The sequence below is a fragment of the Pogoniulus pusillus genome, chromosome 3 (assembly GCF_015220805.1).
Source record: "Pogoniulus pusillus isolate bPogPus1 chromosome 3, bPogPus1.pri, whole genome shotgun sequence".
In the NCBI taxonomy this organism is placed as follows: Eukaryota; Metazoa; Chordata; class Aves; order Piciformes; family Lybiidae; genus Pogoniulus; species Pogoniulus pusillus.
Genome location: NC_087266.1, coordinates 19,071,281 through 19,086,560, shown reverse-complemented (window position 1 = coordinate 19,086,560; position 15,280 = coordinate 19,071,281). Strand labels below are relative to the sequence as shown.

General features: G+C 36.6%; 1 protein-coding gene across 2 annotated transcripts in view; it reads left to right on the top strand.

Annotated features, from left to right (window-relative positions):
* PSPC1 (paraspeckle component 1) overlaps positions 1–15,280 on the top strand; it is a 60,624-nt gene that overhangs the window by 39,313 nt on the left and 6,031 nt on the right. Inside the window, exon 7 of one of the 2 annotated variants that reach the window (XR_010308473.1) lies at positions 13,993–14,244. The exons of the other annotated variant lie outside the window; for it this stretch is intronic. The gene's annotated coding sequence lies outside the window, so the exon portion shown is untranslated. The remainder of the gene's footprint in view (positions 1–13,992; positions 14,245–15,280) is intronic. 2 annotated transcript variants of the gene reach the window in all.

Genomic DNA, 15,280 nt, shown 5'->3' with positions numbered 1-15,280 from the left:
CGTTTTCCAGTTAAAATAGTTGTTCACGTAGAGCAATATGCATTTAGAAGGACTACACATGAGTACTCTTGATAAATGTTTTACAAAATGATGAACATGAGAAATACTTTATTCCAACACAACTCAGGCTCGTTTTGCTGTGTGAGTGTTAAGATAAATCAAATGATAATGCTTTTAAGAAGTCTATTAGGAAGATCTAATTTGTTTCAGTCATGGAAGATGATGGAAAAGACTTACTATTTCTATTCCTGTAATGGCAACAAAGTAGGGATATTTGCTGTTGCTAATGTGGTGGTTTTTTTTCCTGTGCAAAGTACATGTACTTCTTTTTATCAGTTCACTCACATTTTCAGTAGTAAGTTACTAAAACTTCTCTGCATAAATAGTGATACTAGATTGATCACCAGCAGAGAACGTGTGTGTGTTGCTTCTTAGTATAGCGGTGATGGTCTTAGTGAATTGAATTGTGAGCAAATGGGCAACAGGAAGATTGTGGCATTGCTGGCATTTTGAAAGTACATTTACTTAAATTGCCAGTGTTACATGGTTTGAAATAAGAGATTGTTTTCATACATTTCAGGAGTGATGTATAGGTCCTCCCTTGTGATATCTCTAATTACTAAGCCTTTGCCTCTAGACCATCTCTAATGTTGCCCTTTTTTGCTCATGTTGAGATGTGACTGACTTTATAGTTCTTAGTGGAGTAGTGAATTAGACTTAAAAGTCTGAAAATAATCTTTTCCCTACTTTTAGCACTTTATTCTTCAAAAAAAACCAACTGGTTTTACTAAGCACAGTGTTCCTAAAATTCAGTATTTTGGAAAATTGCTGTCTTTTCCTTAAGTGTAAACTAATGTTTGCATATAGCAACTACTTCAGCTCTCTGGCTTGTTGTATTGCATTCAGCTAAAAACACGGTTTGCATCACTGACTAGTAAGATGTCTAAACATTAGACTGCTTTTTCTTCATCTTTTTTGCCCTTCTAAAAGGCATTTTTTAATGGGGATTGAGAAAATACTGGTAATTCTAAACTGTAAAGCTGTTAAGAGGATTGTGTTTTAAATAAAACTTAAACTAGATTTAAGAAGTCTGTTCTGTTTTTCAGAGAGGCTGCGTAATTCAGGCCATTTGGCTAATTCCTGTATATTTAGGTATATACATCCTTAAGCTTGTAGTGTTTCTTTCAGAAGTATGTTAAATATACCAAGTCTGCAATAAGTGGTGCCAGCCTTATGGTATTCTAAGTGCATGTTTGTTGCACTGTTTTTTTTACTGGCGAGCAGAGGTATGTATGTTTTCGAAAGTTAATGTAGTTTGTAATTAATATTGGTGATGTTCATTCCACAGTTTTGAGGTACCCTTCAATAAAACTTGTGAGTTGGATGGCTCTGCTGTGTGTTAGAAACGCATTTGTCCAAAACAGGACATAATATATTTTAAAATATCCACAAACCAAGCATTTTGAGTTCTAAAAAATACTGGGGTGTTGGTTTTGGGCACACTTTAAAAGATTTCCTGACAAATGCTTTTGGTAGCTGATGACAGGTGGCCAAATTCTGCTCTTAAACGCTTACTAAAGGCTGCCTGGATATGTTGACTGTATATGGTTCGGCTGTAAAGGCAGTGCTTTTTGTTTTCACTGTATGTGATAGTAATTTGCTCTAGCTGCATGATAAATTCATAATTTTCTTAGAAAAGAAATGGTCCAAATTTATTTCCTAAAAATGGTCTAGAGATACGGTAAAGCAGCAGTATGTTTACTTCAGGGTACTGCCTATGTGCTGCACATGATTAATTTGTCTTGTTCCTCATCTGATTGATCAGTTCATTTTTCTTAGGCAGGCATGTACTCAAAATTTTTAACTGACTTTGGCCTGTTGGACTGGAAAGCACAGTGGAGTTTTGACTCTACACTGTGGTGAAACACATAAGCTTGGAAAATGCAGCTTGGAAGCTGCAACTACAATGCACTTGCAGTTATACTTAGTGAGTTTTTAACATTATTCCTGAAATTTGAATCTAAACTGCTTGATTTTCATGTGAGATACAGTTTTAATACCTCAAATAAAATAAAACGCACCACCAGCGGAATCCATTTTCATTAACTGCATTTATCACTTAGGTCATATGAAGGGGTGCTGTTGGACACCTAAACTCGTTTTGGTTGTGAGTTTATCTGTAGTTCTGCCCAATGTGCTCCTTAGATAAAGCATCACGGTAGTGATTTAAATGTACTTGACTGTGTCTCTTCCCAAGAAAAATAAGTTTCTCTGGGTTGCTTAAAAAGAAAATTCCTGACTTTAAGATGTTCAGTTTATTGTCCACATCTCTCTTATCCAATTGGACATAGACTAGTGACTCATTTTAAAACAAATGGTTAAAACAGATTACAAGATACTATGAACTAACACATGAATTTTAACCATAATCCAATAGGATTTTGTAGTATGCATTCTTTGAGGAGCATCCTGATCTACAGTACACTGTCATATTTAAAGTCATTATTCTAAACTGACTTTTTCCCTTTTGAAACTTTATCAGATTTTTATAACTTGTAAAATAGAATAATATCCAGTGACAAAATCTTTTGGAATATAATGATTGTTGAATGGTCACAGTCTCTCCCTTGGGATAATTAGGTTCAAAAATGCTGAAATAGCCAATCAAAAAGAAGATTCTCAAGTGGAAAACAAGCCCCCTTGAGCATTTGAAGGGAGGATATGCTTTGAAATGAGAAGCTCGTATGAGTGGTGTGCTTTGACGTATTGAAAGTCATTTTACTTAAGTACATTCTGGATACTTTTTTTCATTTTTCTTAATATGTGATTGAATGTGTAACAAGTTGGATTGTAGTTCTTCCCTTCTTGGTGAACACACGTAAGAACAAACTATTAAAATTTCAGGGAAGCAACTACTTGGGTCAGTTTACATTGGATTGAAAAATGTGAGTGGATTCTTAGTCCCATTCTGAAGACTTGAAATTGTATGTATCCATAGGTGTTTTAAATAAGAGTGTCCAGCATTTCTAGTTACCATGTGCTTGGGGCCTATACTGGGTGACTTGGGAGAGCAAATACTTCAAATGCAGCCTGTGTTTTCAGGAGCCCTGAATTTATTGATCTGGGCACTGTGCTGTCATTGAAATGCAGAACCATACTGGGATCTGGTGGTTTCCTTGGGCTGTTAGCTTGCTTCTAGCATGAGGGAACATCAGTCCAAACTTCAGTGATGTTTAGATAGTGATAAGGGAGGAAGTGTCACCCATGGAAAATACCGAAGTTGGACATTATCCCTGTACAGCTGATTGCTGCTAATTTAGTGGCAAACAAACTGTATTATCCCAAAAACGTTTGCTCTCTTAAATAGTCATTCGGTGATGTCTGAGACTGTGACAATAGAAGGATAGCTGAAAATGTGAAATGTGCAGTATTTGTCAGGTATATTTTCATGTTAGGTATTATTTTCCCTATTGAATTGGCTTTTTGTTGCCTCTTGGGATATACTATAAAATAGTCTTAGCAGGTGGTCTTATCAGTCTGATATTTTGTGTTTATGAAGAAATCTGTTTTCGCTAATAGCTTTGAGTTTTTCCCCTTAAAATATTTTTTAAATCATAGCTGTATGTGTTTCAGGTTTCTTTTCAGAGTCATCCATGAAATACTGAAGTTGATCAAGTTTATGTATGCTAAAATATGAGTTGTAGAATAAACTGAACATAAAACTTTCATGAAAACTACTTCTGTTTACTTAAAATGCACAGAAACAGGTCTTATGTGTATGTTTTCATTGGGATAGATTTAATAGGTCTTTTCCATCTTGAACTTCCTTAAGCTATTAGGAAGATTTAATAAAGGACCTTGACCTGATTTCTGAGAGCGGTAAGAGATGAGTCTCTTCAGAAAAGCAGTTTAGAACAGCAACCCTCTTTTCATGGCTGAAGGAACTCTCAAGAGTCTTTACGTTTTTTGTTTTCACTGTATGTGATAGTAATTGGTTCTAGCCAGTTGCTCCTTCAAGCATAGCATACTTACGGGTAAAACCATTTTGAAAAACTGCTTTCATATAATGATTATTTTACACCCAAATCGCATGGAAATAAAAGATCTTTGTAAATGTGAGTAAAAACTTACTAACTTGTGTGTAGTCCCCTGAATAGAGGACGAAGTGCTGGTATGAGATTCAAAAGGATTGAACTGTTACAGCATACCTCTGTTGCTAAGGTTTTTCCCTTTGTTCTGGTAAATGGTTTATCTAGAGCTTCGATTGTTTGTGATGTTGCTGGTGTGCTTGTATATTTAACTTCTGTAGAGTGAAGCATGGCCATATAATTTGATTGAATTCACATGCAAATTGTATGCCGGATGTGAAGTGCTTGACTTGAAAGAAGCACAGTGAGAATAAAGATTCTGTTCTTGCCTTTAATTTCTGCGTAGAGCCTTGAACCAGGTGTGTGAAGAGTATTATATATAAGCTGAAAAAAATACGGGGGAGAGGGAATAAAGTAACATAAGAATGGGAGGAATGTAGTTTTATTTTTGCATATACATAATCATAAATACTTCCAAACTTGTCACACATGAAAACCGCAAACACTTTAAGGGGAAAGATGGAAGTACCAGTTACATTAATGTCTTGGATTTTTTTAAAGTTTGAGATAAGTGTTGTGCAGATGGGCAAATAATGTCAGAAAAACTAATGGTGGTGCCCTAAAAGGTTGATACTATTCCTGGGATTTGGTGCACAAATGTTGCAGTTGGGTATATTTTCTCTATGGTCTGATACTGTTCTGTAGGACTCCATTTTTGTGCCTAAATACAGCAACTGTATACAGCACACAGTCCTCATGTTCTCCTAAGTATGAAACAGATGATTCTTAGTCTCTCCTCAAAACAATGAGAATCCAGTCTTACACTTATGTATTGTAGCCAGAGGAATACTGAACAGAAAATCGTATGAAAGAAGGTAAAATACTGAACATTTGTTAGCAATTATGGAATAGAATTAAGGTATTTCATTAGTATTTTTGCCTTAATGTCACTGTAATAATTGGTATTTATGTGAAAGGGAAAGTAATCTTGCTGTCAGTTAATATTTAAAAAGAAGGAAAAACAAAGCCCACCACCCCAAAACCCCCAGCGCCTAATTGCCTGAGCAAAACAGATTCTTGCTCTTTAAATAACCACCTCTACCTAAGCAAGGTGGAAGAAAGACATAATAAATACAAAAATATGTAAAAACTAGAAAGATTTATTATAAATCTTTTTGCAGCTATTTGCTCTTGATTTTCTGGGTATTTTATTGTTTTGGTTTTTTTTTTTTAATTCCATTACTTTTCATTATTTGCTTTAAGAAAGGACTTATTCTGCAATACTTTCATTAAGCTTTAAATATTTTTAGTGTAAAATTACAGGAAATAAACTCCGCATAAACCAGCTGTTGCGGTGCTATAGTATTTCCAGTATCACCTGGAAGTGGTCTTTCAAGCTGCTTACAAATGTTTTACATACTTCTGTGCTCATGGGAAGTTTGAGAGCTCTGTATGCTTATTTAATAATTCACTACATGCATTGCTGTGCGTAAGCCCTTTGCCCTCCTTTGCTCCTGCTTTGTGGCTCACCATTCACCTCTGTGCCCATGCAGTGAGCAGGGTAGAAGAAATTTAGTGAAATGTATTGTTTCTGTTCATTTCTATGTGGAAGGGAAATGCACTTTGGAGTGAGACTCTGTGAGACTATCTGCATGCTGCATAGAGAAAAAGAGTTCTATAGAAGTTCTCATTGAATGAGTTTGGATGACTTTTCAGTACTTCTAAGAAAAGCTTAGAACAAGTAGGTAAGAAATACATTGAGGGCTTTAGATCTCTGAATTACCCCAGTTATGTTTTACATTCTTCGTGACAGTTGCTGCAAGAGGGGAAGTATATGAAATAATGAGGGGGAAAATGTAAATTAAAATACCAAGCCTAATTACGTGTGAGCTTGATCTGTCTGTTCACTTTCTGCAGTTGCCATGAAAGTTACATGCAAGCCAGTAAAATATGGAAAATAGTGTTCTCCGTGATTTCTCCAGGAAAGGTGATATGCACAGTTGCTTTAGAGAAGCAGCACTATTTGCACATGCTTTGTTTTCAGAAGAAAATGCATACACTGCAGTTGTAAAGATGGGAAATACTGTCTTTTGAAATGCTATCTGTGTTCTTTGTTCTTTGGTACAATACCACTGTGTTGTTGCATTTTTTGTGTTCCACTTTTAAGGGACAGAGCATGTGAAAGGTAAGCTGCAGTTTCAATTTTAAACAACTTTGAATTAAAGCCTTTTCCAGAAGGAAAAGCTTTTAATAATGAAACAGTAGTTTTTTGGGTTTGTGCTTCTAGAATTTCCACTGTTGCAGTGGGTCCACATCAGATATTTTCAGATCCAGAGCTGTGCTGAATAAGACAAATGAAGTGTTTATCTTAGTGTGTGAAGAATGGGAAGATTGGAGTTTGGAAAGAAAATGTATGAAGTAATTGTGATATGTTGTATTATGGATTTAAAAATGAAAATTGTCAACTTGGCAGTTGGGATGGCTCTGCTTTCTGAACTGTTTGGGTACGTGTGCCAGTTTATTGTTGCCATGTTGTGCTTTGGGTAACCTTTGTAATACCATGTAATGCATGTTCAGCATCATTCATGCATCACTGTTGTGTACAGTTTCATGTTTTATTTACACTACTGAATGCAGATGTCTCTAGAAGGGAGGGTACTGAAATATTTGTTTACTACTATTTAACCTGGAGTGGAGGTGTAGTGGTGGTGGGTTTTCATTGCTAAGCTTGTTCTCTGTTTTCACTCTGCATGTTTTGTGCAAAACAGACCTTTTCTATTGCTTATGAGGGAAAAGTGATGAGTCAGGGAAACATGTTTATTTGGAAAGCAGACAGAAGTCTTCTGACAGCTGGCTCAGGAGAGTAAAATCACTTGGTATACTTTCATGCATGACTACATCTAGAGTTTTCCTTGCTTACAGCCCACTTCAGTACGAAAGATAAATGTGTATGGAAACTAAGCTTGGGAAAATCTGATTTTTATCACGGGCACGTGTACAAGACAGTAGATCAATCAGAAATTACATTTCCTTTGAATAGTACAATAACTTCCTGAATGGTATTAAACATTGATATATATATATATATCCCCAACAAACAAAAAATCAGTTTGAATTTCATACTTTTTTAAAGTGAAACTCTAAAAATTATATTGTGTGAAAGTAAGCCAGTTCTGTGGGTTGTGAGGGAAAGTACAAATACATGGAGAAACCATGCCGTTGAGTTGAGCTGCACTAAGTTACTGGGTGTGCACCTCTTACTCTTTAAATTTGGGCTATTGTGCCAAGCTGTCTGTTGTCGAGACTTGAAAAGAAATACTGTTTGTCTTACTTTTACTCAGGTGTAAGTATTAATTCTTTGTTAGTATCTTAAAAATAAAATTTAGATTAGATGTGTGTACTTCACTGGAGATGGTTATATGTAGTATGAAAAGTCAGAAGTACAATAATTCCAAGTGATAGCAGTTACCCAAGACCGATGGTAACGTATGCCTCTAAGCCTAGTTGGATAAAAGCTGATCTGGAACGTTATTCTTACTATCTTTTAATTCTTCCATATGTTTTTCTTCTTCCAGTTAATCACAAACCTGAATTGCCCAGGTGATATTTTGGGGAAGTAAACAGTGATTTTAAAACTGTACCCAGAATCTAAATATGCACTTCTGCTGTGTTGCTGTAGTAGTCGCAGAGGTACTTCAGGCTTGAAAGTATAATATTCATCTAGGTATTTGTAGGGAGAGTAAGAGATCGGTTATTGTATGTTGCTTAATTCTCTAGGCTTCCTATGGGAAAACTGGTAATGTAGAATCTCCTTTGTGTTACTGTTAAAAATCAAAACAAAGCATGTTTTCCAGAGTTGTTTAATCATGTGTTATTTTCAAAACAGTCAAGAAAGCTGAAAGATGTGTCTTTAAGCAAGGTGGGGAAACTGTTTTACTTCGAGGTCTTGCATATTTATAAAGTACATGAGCTCTAAGTCCCTCCCTGTTTTGATGTTGAGAACATCATTATGCAACCCTAACCTTCCATTATTTTTAAGCAAGGCTTTAGAAGTGATAGGAGGATGTAATGTAACATAGTGACTGTAGGAGTGGGCCAAATCCTTCATCTTTGAATATTGACACTGGCCTGCACTGGGTATCTTTACCCATTCAATTTAGATTTTTTTTTTTTTTCTATTCTGTATCCTGTGTTTTCTAATATTGTGAAAGGTTTTAACTTTTCCTTGTAATGTGGAAGATATAAGCTGTGGAAAGCTTTATTTGGAGATTGTAGTAGTAAACTTCATGGAAATAGGGGAGAGAATCAGATGTCAAATGCATAGTGAAAATAGTTTATATGATTTGGCAAGTTGCTACGTATCTCTCCATGTGTGTCTTGTTAGTATGTGAACATTGTGTGTGTATTCTTAATCTGTTATGCCATTGAAAAGGATTTATGGCTCTTCTCAAGGGGAAGTGGAAGAATTTTGTCCTAGATTGTTTCTCTTGAATGTGAATCAACACACAATAATTGAAATAATACATGAGAACATAATGGAAAGGAAAAAAGTACCTTTTAATTCATAGCTATGTAGGAATACTAATACTGAAAAATAACAGTAGGTAAGTACTCTTCATTGATTTACAGATGGGGGAGACAGTAATGTAGGAAAGCATGAAGATGTGGTTTGACCTGATCTTCCAGATTTTAATCTAAGGATTTGAAAACTATTATTGAATTATCACCCTTCCCCCCCCCCAATATAACTTTCATCTTCAATTCATAAATGTTGTTTAGAAAACTAGTTCAGTGTAAACATGCAAATAAAATACATGCTTTAGTAGACAAATGAAGTCTGAAAGCCTGTGTTTCATTAAGATGTGCAGAAGAATAATGTTATTTGGGATGGCGGCTGTATTTTCTCCTGTTTTTTGTTGTCATAGCTTTTAAGGAACAAAAGTGGAGCTTCATTAATGAAATGCAGGGAAAGGCTAGTTCTTTCTCAGTACAGTATTGTCTAGTACATTTAAACTTCAGATACATATAACTGTGTACTGATGCTTCTGATGGAGGACTTCTGTCATGAGTTTGAAGAGCTCTTGATTGAAAACCAATTCTGCCTAAATCTTGTCCGACTCTTACTGCAGGAAGAAGTAATCTTTGCCATGGCTGTAACAAACAAGAATAGAACTCAGTATTTAGGTTTACAAAGTGCGTGGTGTTAAATCTGAGTAGCTGAACAGTCAGCACTGAAGGTAGCTTGTCTGCTGGCTGGGTATGTGTACAGCTATATGACTGTCACAGCCTTCCCAGGACTTGAAGTATGGCAGTGCCTTCAGTTATTTCAGCAGCTGTTTCACTGCCTCACTTCATTAAGTGTTTTCAGGTACGAAAGTGCTTTTGCAAGTCTTTTTTCCTGCTTAGCAAACTTTGGTTGGACAGTGGCAGCTGGTTCTACTTCCAAATGCTGAGATATGCACCTTTAAACTATTTTAGTGTTTAGGATACACAGTGTGGTGTAAACTAGAATCACTCCAGGCTTGTGTAAGTACACCTTGTCAGAGCATACTCTGCAATAAGATGTGCTTTTTTTCAGAGCTCAGGATGAAGTCTAACTGAAATAGGTTGTTGAATATGGTGGCAGTAAAAGTTGGGGGATGACAAGAATAATGTGAGCAGAATAGGAGAATAAACAAAGCTCTTTGAATATAGTCTGTAAAAAGTAATGTGAGTGTCTAATAATGGGAAATGTCTATTAACTTATCAGAGAAGCTGATGCATCAGAACTTCGGTTTGAAGTACGGACTTTGGAGAAGCTGCTGCTTATGTGGAGTTTCTTTTTCTAGATATAGCAAATAATGTTTGTAGTGCCAGAAAGGATGTTTATTTCCTGGCATACATCAAGTGTCACAAACAGGTAACTGAAGTAAGAACTTTTATATTTTAGTCTGTGTTCATAACCAGTTTTCATGTGGGGACATTTACAGATTTGTTGCCTGGAAAAAAATACAACTAATATTTAAATGCGTATTGTTAATGTGGGAATTGTAGTATGAGCTTGCATCATGGATTCTGGGCAAACTGTGATGATGAAAAGTAGTGCTAACAGTCTCTTCGATTTGAAATACTGAACTCTTGAAAATGATGCCAACTTTGTATGTAAGCTGATAACTAAAGGATGTTCTCTATTTCTTACCATGTGGTCGTGGCTTAGTCATCTGCAAGTATGGTTCATCATTAAGGCCTTTGTACTTTGTTCTCAAGTGAAGAAAGTTGTAGTCAGCTGGAGTGTCTTAAAGTTAATAGATTGTGAAAGCAGTAATTTAAATTACATTCCTAATACACTGAGATACCTGATAGTTAAATCTGTTACTAAAATTCAGAATTATTCCTAATATCCTGCTTTTCAGTCCTTTTCGTTACATGTTAGCAGGTGCTTCCTTTGCATAGATGAGAACTGAGGCTTAATACTTTTAAAAATGTTTGGTACTCACATAGGAAGCTGCTTCACGTGGGGTAAGAGCAATACCTTGATCTTACAAGTAGTAGACACCTTAAACAAGGAAAGTAAAATGGTAGTAGGAAGCTAAGATAGCAGCATGTCTAGTTGTGCAAGGACAAACACCTGAGTTTGAGTCACATCTTACCAGACAATGAAGCTTATACAGCTGTATCAAGTAGAGAATCTCTGCTCTTCAGTGTGGTTGACTTCACCGCATGTTCTGCCTTACAAATTTTCACAGGTCCCTTGCTGGTGTCACAACTTTTAGCCCAGGTCTGAATAGTAATCTGCTTAGACTGGGCAATTGCAGGCTTGATTTGTTGCAAGGACTATTTATATCATATTGAAACAGATCTGTAAATGCCTTCCATCTCTACAAAACACAAGTGTTCGTGAGAAGTGATTCAGCGTCGCTTTGTGGTTGGTTATTTTGGAATCAGGTAAGTCTTTTATGTCAGTAGACCAGCCTGTGAATAGAGCATTGAGCATTTGCAAGATACCCTGCAATTTATTAATGCTGTTCTGTTGTTTGTGTTACTGTGTATTTCAAATCTAATGTAAGATTTTCTTTTTTCTACAAAATATTGGGGTGGAGGGTGTTAATGGTGGAAGCTAGAGAAGAAGTTGGTGTTCTGTATTTGTCGTGAAATAATCAAAGGTAACAATTGTCATCCAGCATAATTAACACAGGAAGGAAATAAATGGCACAATGCATTACTGAATCTTTTGACAGGACCAGAGGCAGTGAGTACAAACTGAAATACAGAAGGCTCTGAACATCAGGAAATTTAATGTGAGGGTGAATGAACACAGGTTTCCTAGGCAGGTTGTGGGTCTCTATCCTTGGAGATACCAAAAGTTATCTGGACGTGGTTTTGGTGTTGATGTTGGGTGGCCCCGCTTCAACTCAGAGATTGGACAAGATGATCTCTAGAGGTCCATTCCAACTTTAACCTTTCAGTCATTCTGTCATCTAAATAAAGCTTTGACTTTGAACTTTATATGAGCTAATGTTAAAATGCTATTACTTGCTTAAATATTGGAATGCTGCTTTGCTAAGTTTCATTTCAATATAGATGTATGTAATACTTAATTTTACATTTTTAAATGGAGCATGCAGAACTTGAAAGCTTTCAGTGAATCTTGAGTTGTTGCTCTTCATAAGGACCACGTGACCACAGCTTGCCCTGCCCTTTCCCCAAGTATCAGATTTTTTTAGCCCCACAAAGATAATCAATTCTGCTGTCATTATTTTGGAAGAGGAGGTTAGGACATGGCCCTAGCTTGGCACCTGCTGCAAAAATGACAGGTAAGGAGTCTTACAGGAGGGAATGGGGAGTGTTGTGTGAAGTTGTGTAAAGCAGCATTGCTGACACTTCAGAAATAAACACACTCTGTATCAGTGAGTTTCACAGTTCCTTAGGAATGCTGCCTTTTTCCATTGGAGAAAGCAGGATTATATGTGATGTGGGAAGTTTCCCTTGAAATGAGATTATTCCCATAGTTTTTGGAGTGTCTAAAATAGCCTTAAACTAGTGGAGTCATCACATCTCAACTATATAGAAGTATTCTTCTATAATACAGATTTTATGCTGATTTCTCTCAGATTTTGATTTCATGACTATAGAAAACTCTAGGGCTTTGCTGATACGTATTTTTGCTCCTTCAAAACAATGTCCTTTTGAAATGAAATGGATATTGTTAGAACTATACTTATTTAAATATCTACAATTTTCTTAGTAGCTCTCTTAGATTGCATAATTGTAAACTCATTTGCACAGTGTGTAGTGCAATGATATCCTGACCCTTCTGTTACAGTAGAGCAATACTGATAGTACTGAACTTGATACTAGCTGTGCTGGTTTAACAATATCTTGTTTACAGCAGATTAAATTTGCTTCAGACTCTGTATGTAAGCAAACTGTTCAGTTTTTGTGATTAGAAATTCTGAGTAAATTCCTGAGCCTAACATAAATCAAGCTCAGGGAACTCTACTGTAACTTCTAATGCTGTGTGATGCACTGGTGTCAGATGCTTTTGATCAGTCAAGTTTCTTAAGCTTGCTTTGAGAATTGGTGAAGTTACATTTACACATCATTGTTTCTAGGTGAAAAAAAATATGAGAGTTAAAGGTTAATCCCTTGCTCCTTAACAATTTTTGTGCTTGTTAGTTGTTTATGATAAGGTAATGTGTCACAAAATGCTCAGGAACTTCACATCCATGTAACATAGCATGTGAGGTCTGAGTGAGGAAAATGATACTGCCAAACACCTTGCATTCCTGCCAAGCAGCTTGCAAATCATTGGAAGTAGAAATCTAAGTATGTGAAGATGTTGCTGCTGCATTTATGACAACACAGAGATAGGAAAATCAGCTGGATTAGCCAGCTGTTCTGGTGCTGCAGATTCCCCAACATGGGAATGTTAGTGAGCAACAGAGGGGAAGGAGCTGTATTGAAAAATACTACATTGAGCTGATGTTTCATATAGTGGTGTTTTAATGACTTTGACTGCAGTTTCACAGGTCACTGTTTGGCAAAAATATATGTAAATACATAAAACCGGAACACTACTTAGGCTTCTATTGCACAGTATGCTGTTAAGAAGCTAAAAAGTTCATTGCTTTTTGCTGATCAAATCCAAACTTCCTTGTAATTGAGGGAATCTTTTTTACCCCACCAAAAAAGTCTATTTTCCTTCCATACTAACTAAATGGTCTTGCATCTAGGAACATAATGACTTGCAAATGAACAATATTTATTAAGCTTTGCAGTCCAGGCAAACCTGAAAGAGAAATGTCCCTTGATTGTAGTATTATTACTGTTACAGGTTTATTGCCTAGCCAGTTGTAACTGCCATCATGTCTTTTATTTGGAACCTGATTTTAGAGAGGGAATATTACTACATTCATATTCCTCATTCTGTGCAATATACTAATTTCAGACACCAGATACCTTAAAAATTGAAAATTGTGAATTAGATGTAAAACATTTCAGTAGTCTTGTCAAGGAATCTGAATGCCTTGCTCTCTCACTTCAAGTAGTGTTTGACCTTATTCTTTCTAGGAACTTAATTTTCCTAGACCAATTACTTTGCTGTCTGTGAGTATGTGTTCTAAGGTGGGAATTTGTGTAATGCAAGGTTGGGAAGGTTTGTTGCAGGTTATCTCCTTTAATCACTGTCAGCCATGCAATGATGCCCAGGTGACAGTTGTTAGTTGTTTGATTTTATTATTGCAAGTGCCTGCTTTTGTCCTTTGTGGGGCTACTGATGGTTAATGGGAGCAGGTTTGGCCAGACTTGAGTCAAGACTAAGAATAATGGGGAGTAAAAGGTTGCTTGACCCATTTTTAAATGTTTAGCACTGTATCTTCTGTTAATATATCAGCAGCCAACATTGTTATCTGTTACCTTTTGATAGGTAAACCTGAACAAATGCAAACATGAACACAGCTCTACGGATCATCTTGGGTTCCCTTTGGAAACCCCAAAATTGGCCACAGGGGACTGTGTTTTCCTGAGAACAGCTCAGCACTGGAGTTCTTCCTTTCTGTGTGATGGATAGTGTCTCTGCTACTCTCAAAGTGAAACCTATTCCTGCTGGTGCAAAATGTCGTATGGTCCACTTGGGTGGAAGTCAAAATTTACCCATGCTGCTGTTCAGTCTTGCTAGGTAATTTTTGAAATAGACATAAATAAAGGGGGAAATGGAGGGAAGTAAAGGGGGAAAGCTCTTTGTTACACCAGTCACCAAAAATCCTACTGGGAAAAAAAGCAGCCTGTTCTGTCAGAGCTGCATAGCATCAGTGTACAAGGTAAATGTAAGACATCCTTCAGTGTTGTAGACTGTCATGGCTGTTTTGCCTGGTACACTGCTGTGGGGGCTTGTAGCTTGTCTCACTTGCCAATTCCATATGGGAAAGACAGCAGTGCACAATGTTAATCCTGAGTATGCATTACTTGAGGTAGGCTGCTCTGAGGAGTGTTTTTCCAGTTTTCATTGTTAGTGGCACAAGCTGTGCACCGTATTGCCCAGTTCATACATGGCACATGTACTCTCTTCGGACTAGGCGTGAATGTGTTGATTTAAAGAGTCACCATAGGAGTGAAGATAGAAACGAGTCTGCTGCTTTGGAATAACTTTGCTGTGTTCCTGCTTACTCTTGCAAATACATTTTTTTTTTAGCACTACCGACTAGAATGCATTTAGGTCTAACAGTAAATTATTTTCAAGCAGAGTTTACGTAGGGTAGAGAAGTTGAAATTATTTTAGTTTCTTGTAGAGAGAATTCTGAAGCAGTAGTGCAGAGGTGCAGAGACATACTGTTTGGAAAAAAACAAGTACATATTTTTTTAAATCAACCCCCCCCAAGCAACCAACAACAATTAAAAAACAACAACAAAAAAACTCCCCAGCCACCCTAAACCAGAAGCAACACAGAAAGCCCAACCAACCACCTCAAAACCCTACACAACACCCCTAACCCATCAGATTTATCTAGATAGAATTTGGTCACAACTGCCAGGAGTCTGAATCTAAAGTGAATCTAGGTGACCAAGATAGAGGAGGTAAGAACACACTAGCTGTTAATAGGAATTGGAGTCTGCCTTAGGCCTTTGTCAGTCTTAGCCTTGCTTTTTTTGTAGGTAGCAGAAAATGGAAGAAAAGCCTAATTGTTTTTTTTTTCTTAAATTATAACCTGAAAGAT